At 36.1% G+C, this 16,480-nt stretch overlaps 1 protein-coding gene across 4 annotated transcripts in view; it reads left to right on the top strand.

Annotated features, from left to right (window-relative positions):
• RAD51B (RAD51 paralog B) overlaps positions 1-16,480 on the top strand; it is a 744,701-nt gene that overhangs the window by 379,980 nt on the left and 348,241 nt on the right. The window lies entirely within an intron of this gene.

Below are 16,480 nucleotides of genomic sequence, written 5' to 3'. Positions count from 1 at the left end.
AAATCCTTCAGGCAATCAAGGCCAGAGCTTTGGCTAACTCTTATTTTGGACTCTTCCCAACCAGCCTTCCCACCCCCCGCTCCCACTGCAAATACAAACCATACAGGAAAATTATCTCTTTACCTTCATATTTGTGCCTTTTGGCTATACTCTATTTCTACCAAATACTTCCCCCTACCCTCTTCCTTCCAGCTGTCACTATATTCTGCCTGGTGCTTTCTGGGGCTTTGAGAAGCAGCTGCTGTCCTCAAAGGAGGACAGTGGTGGTAGTGGTGGCAGGATGTTGTAAGGGTGTGTGGATTCCATCAGAAACAGCAGTCACTTTTACCTGGTTAGAAGCAGTTTGAATAACATTCTCAATCTCCTTCCTTGGCAAACATTAGAACTGATAGCTTCAATTTTGCCCTCTCCCTTACCCTTTGGGGAAATTTTTTCCCCTACATCCCTCATCCTGTGGAAGACTTGACTTGTCTTAGACTCTCTTGCCAGGCTGTTCATCTTATTTTATTTTTCCACATAAAACAATATTTACTTATTGTTAGAACTGAAAACGGATAACCAGATCCTCTATACCCCTTCACAAGTATAGAAATACTACCCCTTCTCATCTTTGACACTATATCCCAAGCTATAAGGTCCAGAGAGCTGTTGGCCATTGGTGTCTGTCCAATTCTAGCTGGATGAGAGATGGTTTTGGTGTCCTTTCACTTCTGGCTTGTGATTCTCATGGAGATTGCCTGCACACATCTCATGTTGGCTCATAGTGATGGCAACTGAGTAAAGAGGCACTTGGGTTTCATCCTTTTAGAAAACCAAGGAAGAATAAGGAAACCAGAATAAGAAGAATCTTAGCTGAATATAAGAAGCCAAGTATTTTGAAGGTTCTCAGTAGGTCCACTGTGCACAGATAACCTTATTGGCCTGAATATGGAAAACAAAACAAAATCAATAACCCCACACAGTCATTGTCTTTTGTAGTAGAGCATTGTCTTTTGTTGATGAGTAAAGATTTCTAGATACAGTGGGTTGTTCTTCTCTGCCACTATTAATGGAAACTCTATCAGTTGTCTTGCTCTATACTTCGCAGCTCCAGCCCACACTACTGTTTATGTAAGAGGAATTCTGCATAGTCTTCAGAACCTTATCACAAAAAAAGCTTGGAGCATGCTTGTGTTTGGGTTTGTCTGATGTATTCCCGTGTCTGTATGCATTTTGTATTTTATTTAAAACAATTAAAATGTAAATTGCTGATGTTAAATTCAAATATGCGAGTCTATTTGATAAAGTTCTTCAGCGATAGGATCTTGCTTAACTTTATATGCATTATATAGACTTTTTATTCGTATTGGGGCTGTAGTACCACAAAACCATTTCTCATTCGCTTTACTCATCTAGTTTTCTCAATTCCTCACATATTTGGCTATATTGTTCTAATGCTTAATTAGCCCTTGCGGGCATTCATTCTTTCCTTCTATTCCATGTTTTTTTACGTTGTCTATAATTCATTGAATCATAGTATGGTAAAATATTAGAGTGGGAAGGACCCTTTGATATTTGCTACACAAACTCCTCTTTTCACAGATGAATAAAAGAAAGTCTTCAAAAGCAACATGATTAGGCCAAGGTCACATGCTTGCCAGAGCCCAGGCTCACAAGTCTTTTGACCCCTGGTCTAGTGTTTTTTCACCAACCACCTAGGCTCCATGTGTCAGGAGTTTTCCAAAGTACCAGAGTGGTGATAAGGTGTTCGACAGGGAGAGAGTGCATTCTTTGGGAAGGGTATGGGCTTTGGAACCAGACAGATTTGGGTTTGAATATCTGGTTCTGCCACCTATCAGCAGGGTATATTGGGCAAGTAACTCGAGATTTTGTGGACTCTGTTTCTTCCTTGATAATGTTGGAGTAATAATAATAATGCTTCTGGGTTATTGTGATGATTAAATCATGTAAACTACATGAGTTTTCAATAAATAATTATAAAAATCGGTTGATTATAAGGAAACATTATATAATATGTATAAATAATAATTTGAAATCGTTTTTAAAAATAATTTGGTATTCTGAACCTTTCTTATCCAGTAGTATTTTTCTAGGAGATTTTTTAACTCAGCGTTAATATATGAATGGAGTGACTTGTCTGGAAGTGAACTCCTGAAAGTTATTTATACTATGACTGTGATTCATGCATTTCCCTTTTCTTTATGGTTTTCATCTGTACTTAGCTACAGTATGTTCTCTCCAGGAATTTTTGTAAAAGTTGAGCTCACCCAAAGAAGACATCTGGAGTGTTGCTGGGTTTGGCTCCTGCTTTTCATTTAACTAAACACTAGATTATAAATCTAGAATATAATCTGTGTAGAATGTTATAGTCATATTTTTGAGAAGTTTGAGATATTTAGTATTATTCTGAAACCCATTGAACTGTATAATGAATAGCTTCAATGTAAAATTATATAAACCTATTTGGGATATAGATAGGAGTTATCGTCTATTCAACATACAGAGACCCAAGGTTGTTCTGCTAAAAGGAAGCAGAGCAACATTGTTGAACCCAATAATAAGAGAAGGAATGAGTTAGGAAACTAAAGCTAAAATTGAATTAGCAAAGGCCAAAAGCAAGAAAAGTTAAGAAGCTTGAAAAGAGATGATTCAGAAGAATTTCATTTGAGGGCCTCTCAGATTGTCTGAATGCTGTTGGCTAATTGGAATGCACTTAAGCTTGAAGTGGAGGAAAGAACCTTGAGAAACTAGACAGAAAGTATGTTGCTTCCCTTATAAACACAGGGTTCAGAGAAAAGAACGTTGGCTTAGATTTTAGACAGAAGTTTAATGAAACTACAAAGAAGCATTATATGCTTTACATATAGTGGAGACTCCTTATAGAACCCTTTGTTGGCAAGGATCTTTGAAGCTCATATTATTGGTCTATAACTATGGTTTGCCATGGAATAAAAACTGATACCAGACAAGTGAAAGCTATAAACACTCAGGTTTGCTTGACTGCTTTCTCAGTAATGTGAAAGTGAAAGAGATTGTAGCACTGATGGATTGGAATGATATTCCTTGTACATGTTTATACGTAATCTAATGTCATAAATTAGATAAAAAGCCCTAGCCCAGCAGTTTTTTTTAAGATAAAAGAAGGCATGATTTTGGAGGGATATTGAATAATCAAATATTTCCAGAAAGTAGAAGGTCCTATTTTGCTGTATTCCATCCAAATGGGATCAGACCAGAGGAATTTGGCAAGCTTTGGACTCACCACTCAAAACCACACTGAAATAGTTGTGGTGGCAAAAGAATTTCTGCAGGAGTCTTATTCTACTTAAGGCAAAACATTCAGAAGTTCCCCGTCCTTGAGAGGAGAGTACCAAAGTTGATAAAGTCTACTGCAAACCCATAAACCCAAGAGAAATAGCTCAGTTAGATGACTGTGTGCTCCCATAATTTTCATATAGAAGACACTATGAATTAATGTGTCCCAGAATCCACTTTTAAAATTAACTCTACCCTAATCTCATGCCCTCCCCTTGAGATTTAGTTTTGCAGTTTAATAAATGAGATTATAAAATAAATTAACTTTAAGAACTTGCTTAACTTCTGTATTCTACTTGAAATTCTGACATATTAATATTTTTGAAAGTTTTGACATGAACTCTCTACAAACCTAAAATTGTCTTTTTGTTTAAACAGTTCTTGAACCTTTTAGCACAGTAAACTACACATGCAACCTGTACTTTATCATCATCATATTATTTATTCCTTAAAATCTAGCATCTATCCCTCTTATGCCCAATTGTATCCCCTTTAGTGCCTTGCATATTAGGTTTTCAGTAAATATTTTTTATGCAATGATGAACAAAGAAGTAATTCTTCATATGTTAAACAAGTGACTATTATGGACAGACTTAAAACAGCAAGAAGGAACAATAGTGACTAAAGTTTCAAACATGGACTCAAAAATAAAGGTAAAGCAAGGGCGTTTTAATTTAAAAAATTTTTAACAGCTTTCTTGGGGCACAGTTGACATCTAATCAACAGCACATATTTAGTACAATATGCTAAATTGTATCACATATATACTCCCTTGAAATCATCACCACAATCAAGATAATGGGCATATCTATCATTCTCTAAAGTTTCCACCTGGACTATGTAATGCCTTTTTCTCACCCCTCTCTACCTCTACATTTCCCAAACAACTGCTGATCTGTTTTGGGTTGCTACAGTTTGCAGTTTCTAAATTTTTATATAAATGGAATAATATACAGGCATACCTAAGAGATATTGTGGGTTCAGTTCTAGACTATATTGCAATAAAATGAATATCACAATAAAACAAGTTGATTTTCAAGTGTATATAAAAGTTATGTTTACACTATAATATAGTCTATTAAGCATGCAAAAGCATTAGGATTATAAAATGTACAGACCTTAATTAGAAATATTTTATTGCTAAAAGTGCTAACCATCATCTGAGCCTTCAGCAAGTCATAATATTTTTGCTGGTGGAAGGTCTTGCCTTGATGTTGATGGATACTGACTGATGAGGGTGGTGGTTGCAGAAGGTTGGGTGACTATGGCAATTTCTTAAAATAACGCGACAGTGATGTTTGCTGCATTGATTCACTTTTACTTTCCTGAAAGATTTCTCTGTAATATGCAATGCTGTTTGAAAGCATTTTATCTACAGTAGAATGTCTTTCAAAATTTGAGGCAATCCTCTCAAACCCTGCCACTGCTTTTTCAACTAAAATTTTGTAATATTCTAAATACTCTCTTGTTATTTCAAAAATGTTCACAGCATCTTCACCAGGAGTGGGTTCTATCTCAAGAAACCACTTTCTTTGCTCATCCATAAGAAGCAGCTTCTCATCCATGAACATTTTATCATGAGATTACAGCAATTTAGTCACATTATCAGGTTCCACTTCTAATTCTAGTTCTCTTGCTATTTCTACCACATCTGCTTGTATTTCTTCCACTGGGGTGTTGAACCCTTCAAAGTCTTCCATGAGGGTTGGAATCAACATTTTTGAAATTCCTATTAATGTTGATATTTTGGCCTCCTCCTGTGAATCAAGAATGCGCTTAATGGCATCTAGAATGGTGAATCCTTTCCAGAAGCACTTACCTTGTCCAGATCCATCAGAGGAATCACTATCTATGGCAGCTTTAGCCTTATAAAATGTATTTCTTAAAAAATAAAACTTGAAAATCAAAATGAGGGAAGTGGATATGGCTCAAGTGATAGAGCTTCCGTCTACCATGTGGGAGGACCTGGATTCAATCCCTGGGGCCTCCTGGTGAAAAGAAGAAGAGAGAGCATGCCCGTATTGCAAGCCAGTGCCCGCATAAGTGCCCATGTGGTGAACCAGTGCTCACATGAATGTCCTTGCAAGTGCCCATGTGTTGAGCCAGTGCCCTGTGCAAGTGAGTCACACAGCAAGATGACTGACGCATCAAAAGAGAGATAAGGGGAGAGTCAAGGTGAAGCACAGCAGAAACCAGGAACTGAGGTGGTGCAATTGACGGAGAACCTCTCTCCCCATCAGAGGTCTCCAGAATCGAATCCCGGTGAATACTTATAGCAGTTTGATATTATTGATGAATTCCAAAAAGAAATATTGGATTATGTTTGTAAACTGATATTTTCCTCTGAACATATTAGGTTATATTGGATTCAGAGGCTTACTTGATTAAGTAGGGCCAGTAGGGCATTGAGTCCCCACCCATCAAAGGGTAGGGACTCACAGATAAAAGATATGGCAAAAGACAGAGTTGAGGGTTTTTGATGTTGGAGCTTTGATGGTGGAGTTTCATGCTGAAGCCTTAAGCTGGAGCCCCAGGAAGTGAGCCCACAGAGGAAAGAGAAGCAAGCCCCAGGAAGAGAGGAACCCTGAACCCAGAGAGAAGGAAGACCCTGGAAGGCAGGAACTTAGGAAGCCTGAACCCTCGCAGACATCGGCAGCCATCTTGCTCCAACATTTGAAAATAGACTTTGGTGAGGGAAGTAATTTATGCTTTATGGCCTGGTATCTGTAAGCTCCTACCCCAAATAAATACCCTTTATGAAAACCAACTGATTTCTGGTATTTTGCATCAACACCCCTTTGGCTGACTAATACAATCCTAGAGGAGAGAAAATGAGAAGACAACACAGACAGCAAAAAACAACAGGGCCGGAATGGGAAAATAAATAAGTAAATAAATAAATAAATAATAATAATAAAAGAAAATCAAAATGACTCCTTGATCCTTGGGCAGAATGGATGTTGTGTTAGAAGGCATGAAAACAACATTCATCTCGTTGTACATCTCCATCAGAGCTCTTGGGTAACCAGGTACATTGTCAATTAGCAGTAATATTTTAAATGGAATCTTTTTTTCGGAGCAGTAGGTCTCAGCAGTGGACTTAAAATGTTCAGTAAACCATATTGTAAACAAATATGCTGTCATCCAGTCTTTGTTATTCCATTTTTAAGGCAAAGGCTGAGTAGATTTTGCATGATTCTTAAGAGCCCTAGGATTTTCAGAATGGTAAATCAGCATTGGCTTCAACTTAAAATCACCAGATGCGTTAGCCCATAATGAGAGTCAGCCTGTCCTTTTGACGCTTTGAAGCCAGGCATTGACTTCTCCTTTCTAGCTATAAGAGTCCTGGGTGGCAACTTTTTCCAATATAAGGCTATTTCTGCTACATTGAAAATCTGTTTCATGTAGACACCTCCATCTATTATCTTAGCTAAACCTTCTGGATAACTTGCTGCGGTTTCTATATCAGCACTTGCTGCTTCACCTTGTACTTTTTTATTATGGAGACAGATGTTTCCTTAAACCTCATGAAACAATCTCTGCTGACTTCAAACTTTTTCTTCAGCTTCCTCACCTCTCTCTCATCCTTCATTGAACTGAAGAGAATTAGAGCGTTTGTCTGCACTAGGCTTTGGCTTATAGGAACATTGTAGCTGGTTTGATCATCATTCTAGACCACTAAAACTTTGTGCATGTCAGCAATAAGGCTGTTTGCCTATCTTATCATTCTTGTGTTCACTGGAGTAGCACTTTTAATTTCCTTCAAGAACTTGGCTACCTGTTTGGATCAAGAGAGCTAGTTTTTGACCTATGTTGGCTTTTTTTTTTTTTTTTAAGATTTATTTATTTCTCTCCCCTTCCCCGCCCCACCCCAGTTGTCTGTTCTCTGTGTCTATTCGCTGTGTCTTCTTCGTCTGCTTCTGTTGTTGTCAGCGGCACGAGAATCTGTTTCTTTTTGTTGTGTCATATTGTTGTGTCAGTTCTCTGTGTGTGCGGCACCATTCTTGGGCAGGCTGCACTTTCTTTCACTCTGGGCAGCTCTCCTTATGGGACACACTCCTTATGTTGGCTTTTAACATGCCTTCCTCACCAAGTTTAACCATTTCTAGCTTTCAATTTAATGTGAGACAGGTGTGACTCTTCCTTTCACCTCAACACTTACAGGCCATTGTAGGGTTATTAATTGGCCTAATTTCAATATTATTATGTCTCACAGAATAGGAAGGCCTAAGGAGAGGGAGAGAGATTGGGAATGACCTGTCAGTGGAACGGTCAGAGCATTTATCAGTTAAGTTTGCCATCTTAATATAGATGTGGTTTGTGGTACCCCAAAACAATTACAATAGTAACATCAAAGATTGCAGATAACAGGTGTCCATAACAGTTGTAATATTAATAATAATTTTAAAATTTGAAATATTGCAAAAATATACCAAAATGTGGCACAGAAATATGAAGTGAGCACCTACTATTGGAAAAATTGTGACCTAGACTTACTTGACACAATGTTACCATAAACCTTCAATTTGTGAAAAATACAGTATTTTCAAAGCATTGTAATGTGAATTGCAATAAAATGGCCTATGTCTTCTGAATTACATACTCTTTTTGGCCTTGTAACTCGCATAACCCAATTATTTTGAGATTCATTTGTTGTTGCATGTATCATTCCTTTTTATTGCTTAGTAGTATTCCTTTGTGTATTTGTATAAATATACACAATACATATGTTTAATCACATATGATGGATATTTTGGGTTGTTTCAAGTTTATAGCTATTACAAGTAAAACCACTATGAATATTAGACTTCAATAATTGAAAATATTTTCTTTTCTCTTGGGTAAATACCTAATAGTGGAATGGCTAGATCTTGGATTGGTGTATAGTTAACTTTCTAAGAAACTATTAAATTGTTTTTGAAAGTGATGGAACCATTTTACTTCTTTCTAGCAGTATATGAGAGTTAAATTACCTCCATATCCAACATTTGGTAAGGCTATTCTTTTCCATTTTAGCTATTATAATAAGTGTGCAGTAGTATCTTATTGTAGTTTTAATTTGCATTTTCCTATAGATTTGAACATCTTTTCAGCATTTGCTCATTTTTCAATCCGTGTATCTTTTCTGTATCCACGTATCTTATCTGTATCTTCTTTTGCCTATTTTAAAAACTGAGTTTTTTTATTATTGAGTTTTGAGAGTTCTTTATATAATCTGGATACAAACCCTTTATCAAAATATATGCTTTTCAAATATTTTCTCTCAATATGTGGCTTATCTTTTCATTCTCCCAAAATTGTCTTTCAAAGAGCAGATATTTTAATTTTAGTAGAGTAAAATATATCAATTTGTTCTTTTATGGGTCACATTTTGGTGATATATCTAAGAAATCTTTGCCTAAACCAAGGTCTCAAAGATTTTCTTCTGTGTTTTCTTCTAGAAGTATTATAGTATTAAGTTTTATATTTAAGTCTATGATCCATTTTGAGTTTATTTTTATATATGGTATGAGATAGATAGAAGTTCATCTTTTTATATATTCAGTTATTCTGGTACCATTTTTTTAAAAGACTATCTTTTCTGCATTACATTGCCTTTAAACCTTTGTCAAAAATCAGCGATCCTATATGTATTGATCTATTTCTAGACTCTTTTCTGTTCCATTGCTCTATTTGTCTCTTTATGGCAATACTGTCTTGCTTACTGTAACTTTATAGTAAGCCTTATCAGGTAGTGTTAGCCTTCTAACTTTATTCTTCTTTTGAATTTTAAGAACAGTTTGCCACTTTCTACCAAAAAAAAAAAAATGTTTCCATTGACATTGTGTTGAACCTATAGATCAATATATGAGAACCAACATCTTAACAATTTTGAGTCTTCTAACCCATGAGTAATGTATATATCTTCATTTACTTAGGTCTTCTTTAACAGATCATACATGTGTCAGATTTATCTGTAAGTAGTACATATTTTGATGCTATTTTAAATGGCATTGTTTTTCAAATTTCTATTTCCAATTGTTCATTGCTAGTGAATAGAAATACAATTGGTGGTTTTATATTGATCTTTTATCTTGTTATCTTACTAAACTCACTTATTAGTTCTAGTGTCCTTTGAGTAGATTTAATGAGATGTTCTATATAGACAACCATGTCTGCAAATAAAAAGTTTTCTTTCTTTCCTATCTGGATGCCTTTTATTTCATCTTGTTTTATTGCACTATTAAGAACCTCTTGAATATAAAAATTGATAGACTGGACCTTCTTGTCTTGTTCCTGATTTTAGGAAGAAGGCATTCATTCATTCACGATTATGTATGATGTTAGCTGTAATTCTTTTTTTTAGGTGCACTTTATCACTTTACTCACATTCATAATTTGCTGAGATTTATTTATTTTTCTTCAACATCAGTATTTTTATGACTGCATAGCTTTTTCAGATATAACAATTTATTACCCAGTTCTCTATTCCTGGACATTATGGTTTCCAACTTTTCACTATTATACTTAACATTGAGATGTGCACCCCTGTAGCTAACTCTTTACATATACCATGACCAATTTCTTAGAATAATGTTCTATTAATGGAATTGCTGGGTCAAAGGGAGCAGATGTGGCTCAATTGGTTGAGAGCCTGCTTCCCACACGGGAGGTCCCAGGTTCAGTTCCCAGTGCCCTGGCAGAAGCTCTGGCAGTAGTTCAGAGAGACCTCTGGAACCTCTTGCCTCTTCAGCTCAGTCTCCAACTGCCACAAACATGGCTGCAGTCCCAGGGCTCCTGCCACTGGAGATGTGGGGCGATGACCCCAAGCCATAGACTCAGTCTTGGTTCTGTCTCCAGCTCCGGCCACTGCGAAGCCTCAGCCCCAGCCCCAGCCCCAGCCCCAGCCCCAGCAGTGTCTCACTTTCTGCCCACCATCTTCCCATGGCTCAGCAGCACATAGGTAACCAAGCCACGTGACTCAGCCCTAGCCCCACCCTCCTTATTTATTTTTTAACAGAATGAATGTTTGATTTTGTTAAATGCTGTTATGCCTATTTAGATGATCATATGGTTTTCCTTTTTTTGTTTGTTTGTTAGTGTGGTGAATTATATTGATTGATTTTTAATGTTAAATTAGCCTTGCATTCCTGGTATTAACCCCTGTTGTCATATTTTATCCTTTTTATATAGTGTTGGATGCTATTTGCTAAAATTTTGTTTAGAATTTTTGCGTTTGTGTTCATGTGGGGTATTGGTCCTTAATTTTCTTTACTTATAATGTCTTTCCCTGGTTTTCACATCAGAGCAATGCTGACCTTACCGGATGTACTGAGAAATATTCTCTCCTCTTTAGTTTTCTGGAAGAGATTGTGTAGAATTGCTGTTATTTCTTCTTTAAATATTTTGTAGGATTTAACAATGAAGCCATCTGAACCTGGAATTTCCTTCTGGAAATTCCTGTTTTTATTCATTTAAAATATAAGGCTAATCTGTTTCTATTCATTTAAAATATAAGGCTAATCTATTTCTATTCAGGTTATCTCTTTCTTATTGAAGGAATTTTGGTAGTTTGTCCCTTTCAAGGAATTTGTCTGTTTTATCTAAGTTGGCAAATTTATTGGTACAAAGTTGTCCATATTGTTACCTTCTTATCCTTTTAATATTTATAGGATCTGCCTTGATGTCTTCTCTGTCATTCCTGATATTGATAATCTGTGTCTTCTTTCCTTTGTTCCTGATCCATCTAGTTCGAGGTTTATCAATTTTATTGCTCTTTTCAAACAGCAAGTTTTTGGTGTCATTGATTTTCTGTATTGTTTTGCTGTTTTTTCTTTCATGGATTCCCACTCTGATCTTTATTATTTCCTTTTTTCTGTTTACTTTGGATTAACTTGCTTTTCTTTTTCTAACTTCCTAAGGTGGAATCTGAGGTACTTAATTCGAGACACCTTTTTCCCTAATATGTGCATTTAGTGCTTTAAATTTCCCTTTAACTACTGCTTTAGTTGCATCCCACAATTTTTGACATATTGTATTTTCATTTTCATTCTGTTCAAATTACTTCATAATTTTCATTTTGGTTTCTATTTTGACCCCTGGTGTATTCAGAGGTATGCTCTCTAGTTCAGATGCTTGGGGATTTTCTCAATATCATTGTGTTATTGATTTCTAATTTAATTCCATGTGGCCAGAAAATATACTTTGGCTTGAATTTGTATAAGTTTGAATCTTGTTTTATGGCCAAGAATATTGTCTATTTTGGCAAGCAGCTTGGGTTAAAGTGTTCTATAAATGTTTTTCAGGTCTTCTGTATCTTACTAATTTTGTCTACTTGTTCTTTTCTCCATGGGTAGTTTTTAATCTTTTCTTTTTTTCTTTTTTTTTTTTTTGGTTTTGAGCAATTTAATGATGATGTGACTTGGTATAGTTTTCTTTGTTATTTTTATGCTTGGAGTTTGTTGAGTTTCTTTGATGTGGATTTGTATTTTTCATCAAGTTTGGAAAAAACTTCAGCCCTTATTTTTTCAAATATTTTTTTCTTACCATTCCATCTCCTCTCCTTTGGGGACTCCTATTACACATATATTGGGGCCACCTGAAATTATCTCACAGCTCACTGATGCTCTTTTCCTTCATTTATTTATTTATTCTTTTTATGTTTCATTTTGGATAGTTTCTATTACTTTGTCTTCAAGTTTATTAACCATTTCTTCTGGAAAGTCTAATCTCCCATTAATAATATTCTGTGTATTTGTCATCTCATGCATTGTAGTTTTCATCTCTGGAAATTTGACTTGAGATTTTAAAAATATATCTTTGCAAGTATATGAAATCCAGATATAATAACTATTTTAATGTTCTTGTCTGTTAATTTTAGCATCTGTCTCAGTTATGAGTTTATTTGGTTGGTTTTTTTTTTCTCATTATGGGTCTTATTTTCCTACTTCTTTGTATGCCTGGTTATTTTTTATTGGATGCCAGGTATTGTGAATTTTACCTTCTTTTGTGCTGAATATTTTTGTATTTCTATAAATATTCCTGAGCTCTTTTCTGAGATGCAGTTAAATTACTTGGAAATGGTTTGATCCTTTTGGATCTTGCTTTTATGGTTTGCTTAGGCAGCACCATTAGAACAGTGTTTAGTCTAACCCTATTTTTTCCCCACTATCAAGGCAAGATCTTCCTGCATACTTCACTAAATGCCCTATGAATTATGGCATTTTCCAGTCTGGTTTGTAGGAATAGGCACTACTTCTAATCCTCTCAGATTGCTTTCTCCAGCCTCAGGTAGTTTTCTCACATGCATGCAATAATCTGTACTCTGCTGAATACTTGAGGGGGACCTCCACAGATCCCTCCTGCCTTGTTCTCCCTAAATTCTCAGCCATCTCCTCATCTGAGGGAGTCTACTGGGCTCCACCTAAGTTCCCTCTCCCTGCACCATAGCCCAGAAATTCTCTCAAGGCAGTAAGCTGGAACAGTCATAGTGCTGTCCTCATTTGATCCTCATCCCTCAAGGATCATAGTCCTTCATTGCCTGATACCCAGTGTATTGAAAAAAATAGTTGTTTCAAATGTTTTGTCTTTTTGTTGTTATTTGTTTGTTACTGTTTTTGTTTTAAGTGGTAGGATATATCTAGTCCCTGCTACTCCATCTTGGTCAGAACTAAAAGTATTCTAGGGGCCTTTTTTTGAAGTTTTCATTGTTGGCTGTAGAAATAACCAATAGCAAAACTGGGAGCCTCTAACTGAAATATCTAGGATGTTTCATCATAAATTGAGAACTAGGAAAGAGAATTAATCTCAGAATTACCACTATCTATTCCTTTTTACGCTCACATCCTTCATAAACATTTTGCATGATGAAATTCCTTGTGCACATTGTCTACCATATCAATAGGTAGGTTATTGCATTTGAGAAGAAAGAAAGTACAAAAGTTACTGGAATTGTAAGTTTCATCGATTGCATTATATAAGAAGGAAATGATGCAAAGGGAGCTGGGCTGGTATATTAGAGCATTATTTTTAAAGTTTTACAACAGTAAATAGCTAAGGTTTTTGTTTGTGTTTGTATTGCTTTGTTATTTGAGCTTCACTGTAGAGTCAAGTAAATTTTGGCAAGAAAAGAAGCAGAAAAAAAATATATATAAAGAAGGTAGAGAAATGCAGATTATCTCTCCCCCGTTCTTACAGCCTCTGTAATGTCAGTCAAGTCAATGGATGTTGTAAAATACCAAGTTTATTGGGATAAGGTAGTTGGTGAACTTGCTTTCTCCTTTTATAGTTCAGTCTGAAAAGTAGAAATGTTCATGGATAAATAGCAGTGACTAGAATGCAAATGTGATTTTAGGATACAATATACAAAGGTTTTTACAATTAGTGTAGATTTCTGATTAACTAGGTCCTCAGAGCAGAAGGACAAAACTTCTAAGTTTGACTTTTAACAGAGATTTGGAGCGTTCGTTAACTCAATTTATGTGGCTAATTAGCACATAAGTTTTTCTTTAATAGGGACTGGTGAAGTAAGAACTTGATAATATCTTGGAAGACTTTTTCTTTCTTGTATGTATTAGAAAAGGGGCTTAGACTGTTGTATTGGAATAGAATATTTAAACACACTTTTAAAAGAAACGGTTGACATGCTGGCTGCTCTACCTGCTCTGCCAGGGTAGCTCTTGTTCCAGAGAGAGAATGTTTTTTCTTTGTTTGTTACCAGACAATTTCCTGCATCATCACATTGTGTGTGTGTGTATGAGCCAAGTGTTTCAGGTTGGTGATTTTGACACAGGCTTTGGAAAATGGAAGGAATTTATCTCTACAGGGAAAGGCCTTTGTATGTCAATTTTTAAATTACAGAATATTTTGCTATCACATTGTTATTCCTAGTTTTTTTATGTAGGGGAAGACTGATTTCCCCTTTATGCAGTTATATGTTTTTAGGTGAGTCCCCTCTTTCTAGCCAAGAAAACATTTTAGAAAAACTCTTAGCCTTTATGAAACCCACAACATATCTCTCTTTGCTTGGCAACTGGTATCATGCAACATGAACCGAAAGCATAGTCTTTTTAAATTATATGTTCTATGTTTACTCATATTTAATTTCAGTATAATGGGCTCATTGCATACTGAGTTTTATTTACTCATGAAGTATTTGGGAAAATATAAAATAGAAACATGTTTGGGGAAACGGACTTTGGCCCAGTGGTTAGGGCGTCCGTCTACCACATGGGAGGTCCACGGTTCAAGCCCCGGGCCTCCTCGACCCGTGTGGAGCTGGCCCATGCGCAGTGCTGATGCACGCAAGGAGTGCCGTGCCACACAGGGGTGTCCCCCACGTAGGGGAGCCCCACGCGCAAGGAGTGCACCCATAAGGAGAGCCGCCCAGCGCGAAGGAGGGAGCAGCCTGCTGAGGAATGGCGCCGCCCACACTTCCCGTGCCGCTAACGACAACAGAAGCGGACAAAGAAACAAGACGCAGCAAATAGACACAGAGAACAGACAACCGGGGGAGGGGAGGGGAATTAAATAAATAAATAAATAAAATCTTTAAAAAAAAAAACAAAACATGTTTGCACTATAATAAATTACAATGGTTTTCCTTTATTTACAAATTTCCTTTTATTAAAAAGCACCCAAGGCTATTCTTGATGGTTTGTAAACAGAAACTTTATACATTTTTTTCCTCTCAGTAAGATTTTCAATTCTTTTGCATAAAATATACCCTTTTTCAGTATTAAGAATCTTCAACTGGGTTCCATAGTATCTCTTCGATTTAAAGAGGTTATTGTACTTTGTAAAGCACCTTACTTTTGGTACTAGAGGTAGTGGTGTTGGGGAAGGTTGGAGAGCAAGCGGGGAGAGATTGAACATTCAAATATTTATCTAATTTTACTATGTTCCAGACACTGGGCCAGACTCTCTGTGTTATAAATGCTTTCTGAACTCAGAAAGTAATCTGACTGATTAGGTAGGATTTGGAGAACAAGAAAAGCCTATATTACTATTATTTTAACCTAAGCCCATAAAAGAATGCTATCAAAAACTCATTTAATGTGAGTCCTTCTTTTTCTCTGCTTTGGATTTAAAGGCTTTTTCTATAAACTAATCAATAGAAGAATGATTAACATTTTTAAGCAATTTAGACATGTTATATGAAAGGGGTGACACTGAAAAAAAGGGATACTACATAGAACAAATAAAATAAAAGGTATAAAATTAGGTAGTCTAAAGAATTTTAGAACTAAAAATAATCTTAGAAATCACTTAGAACATGTGTTTCATTTGACAGATGATATCCTGAAGCATATCAGCAATGCCCAACAGAACTTGTTAGTGTAGATACATGATGACAACCCAAGTTGCTTGACAGCCAGTTCACTGTTCTTTGTGCTATATCCTAATTCTCTCCTGCCTTATTTTAGAAGTAATAAACCACATGAGCACTATATGTACAATAAAAACATGAGTTGACAATAATAAACTATTATTCTTTAATCTCATCATGTCTTTCATTCCTACAAGCTGTTACTTTTCTTTGTAACCTTTCAAATTGTTCTTTATGCTCACAGTGTCTTCTTAATATTCTTTATCTCTTTAGTCATATTTTCCTTCAACTCCTTGGATTGATTTAAGAGATTTGTATGATTATCATTTATTAGTTGTCTTAAATCCTGTGTCTCATCAGGATTTTTGGTTTGTTCCTTTGCCTGGGCCATCTCTTCCTGATTCTTAGCATGACCTGTAATTTTTTGCTGATGTCTAGGCATCTAAATATGTGGTTATTTACTATGATGGCCCTGCCTAGTGGTTTTGTTTCATGGCTTTTCTTTGATTTTCGATACAACTTATTCTAACTCTTTAAAATTGTCCAGCTTAAGTTATCAAAATAGGGCCAGGGACTCACAAATGGGGTACATATCCAATCCAAGGAATCTGGTACAAAAGACTCCAAAAAACCACTTCTCCTTGTGGTTTCCCAGCTGGCCAGCAGATGGTGCTTGTTGGTGACTCTTTCCACAGAGGTGTCTCATTCAACTTCCACTTACCAGTGTTTCTGGTCCGGCCAGACCTGACATTCAAAGTGGGCTCTACTGGCCAAACTCACCAGAGAGAAACCACTCTCTGCTCTCCACCATACCCTCCTTTTTCCTAGGGAGGAGGAGGCCCATTCCCCTATCAGTTG

Source organism: Dasypus novemcinctus, chromosome 3, assembly GCF_030445035.2.
Source record: "Dasypus novemcinctus isolate mDasNov1 chromosome 3, mDasNov1.1.hap2, whole genome shotgun sequence".
In the NCBI taxonomy this organism is placed as follows: Eukaryota; Metazoa; Chordata; class Mammalia; order Cingulata; family Dasypodidae; genus Dasypus; species Dasypus novemcinctus.
Note: the sequence above shows the minus strand (reverse complement) of the source record. Positions and strands in the feature narration are given on the sequence as shown.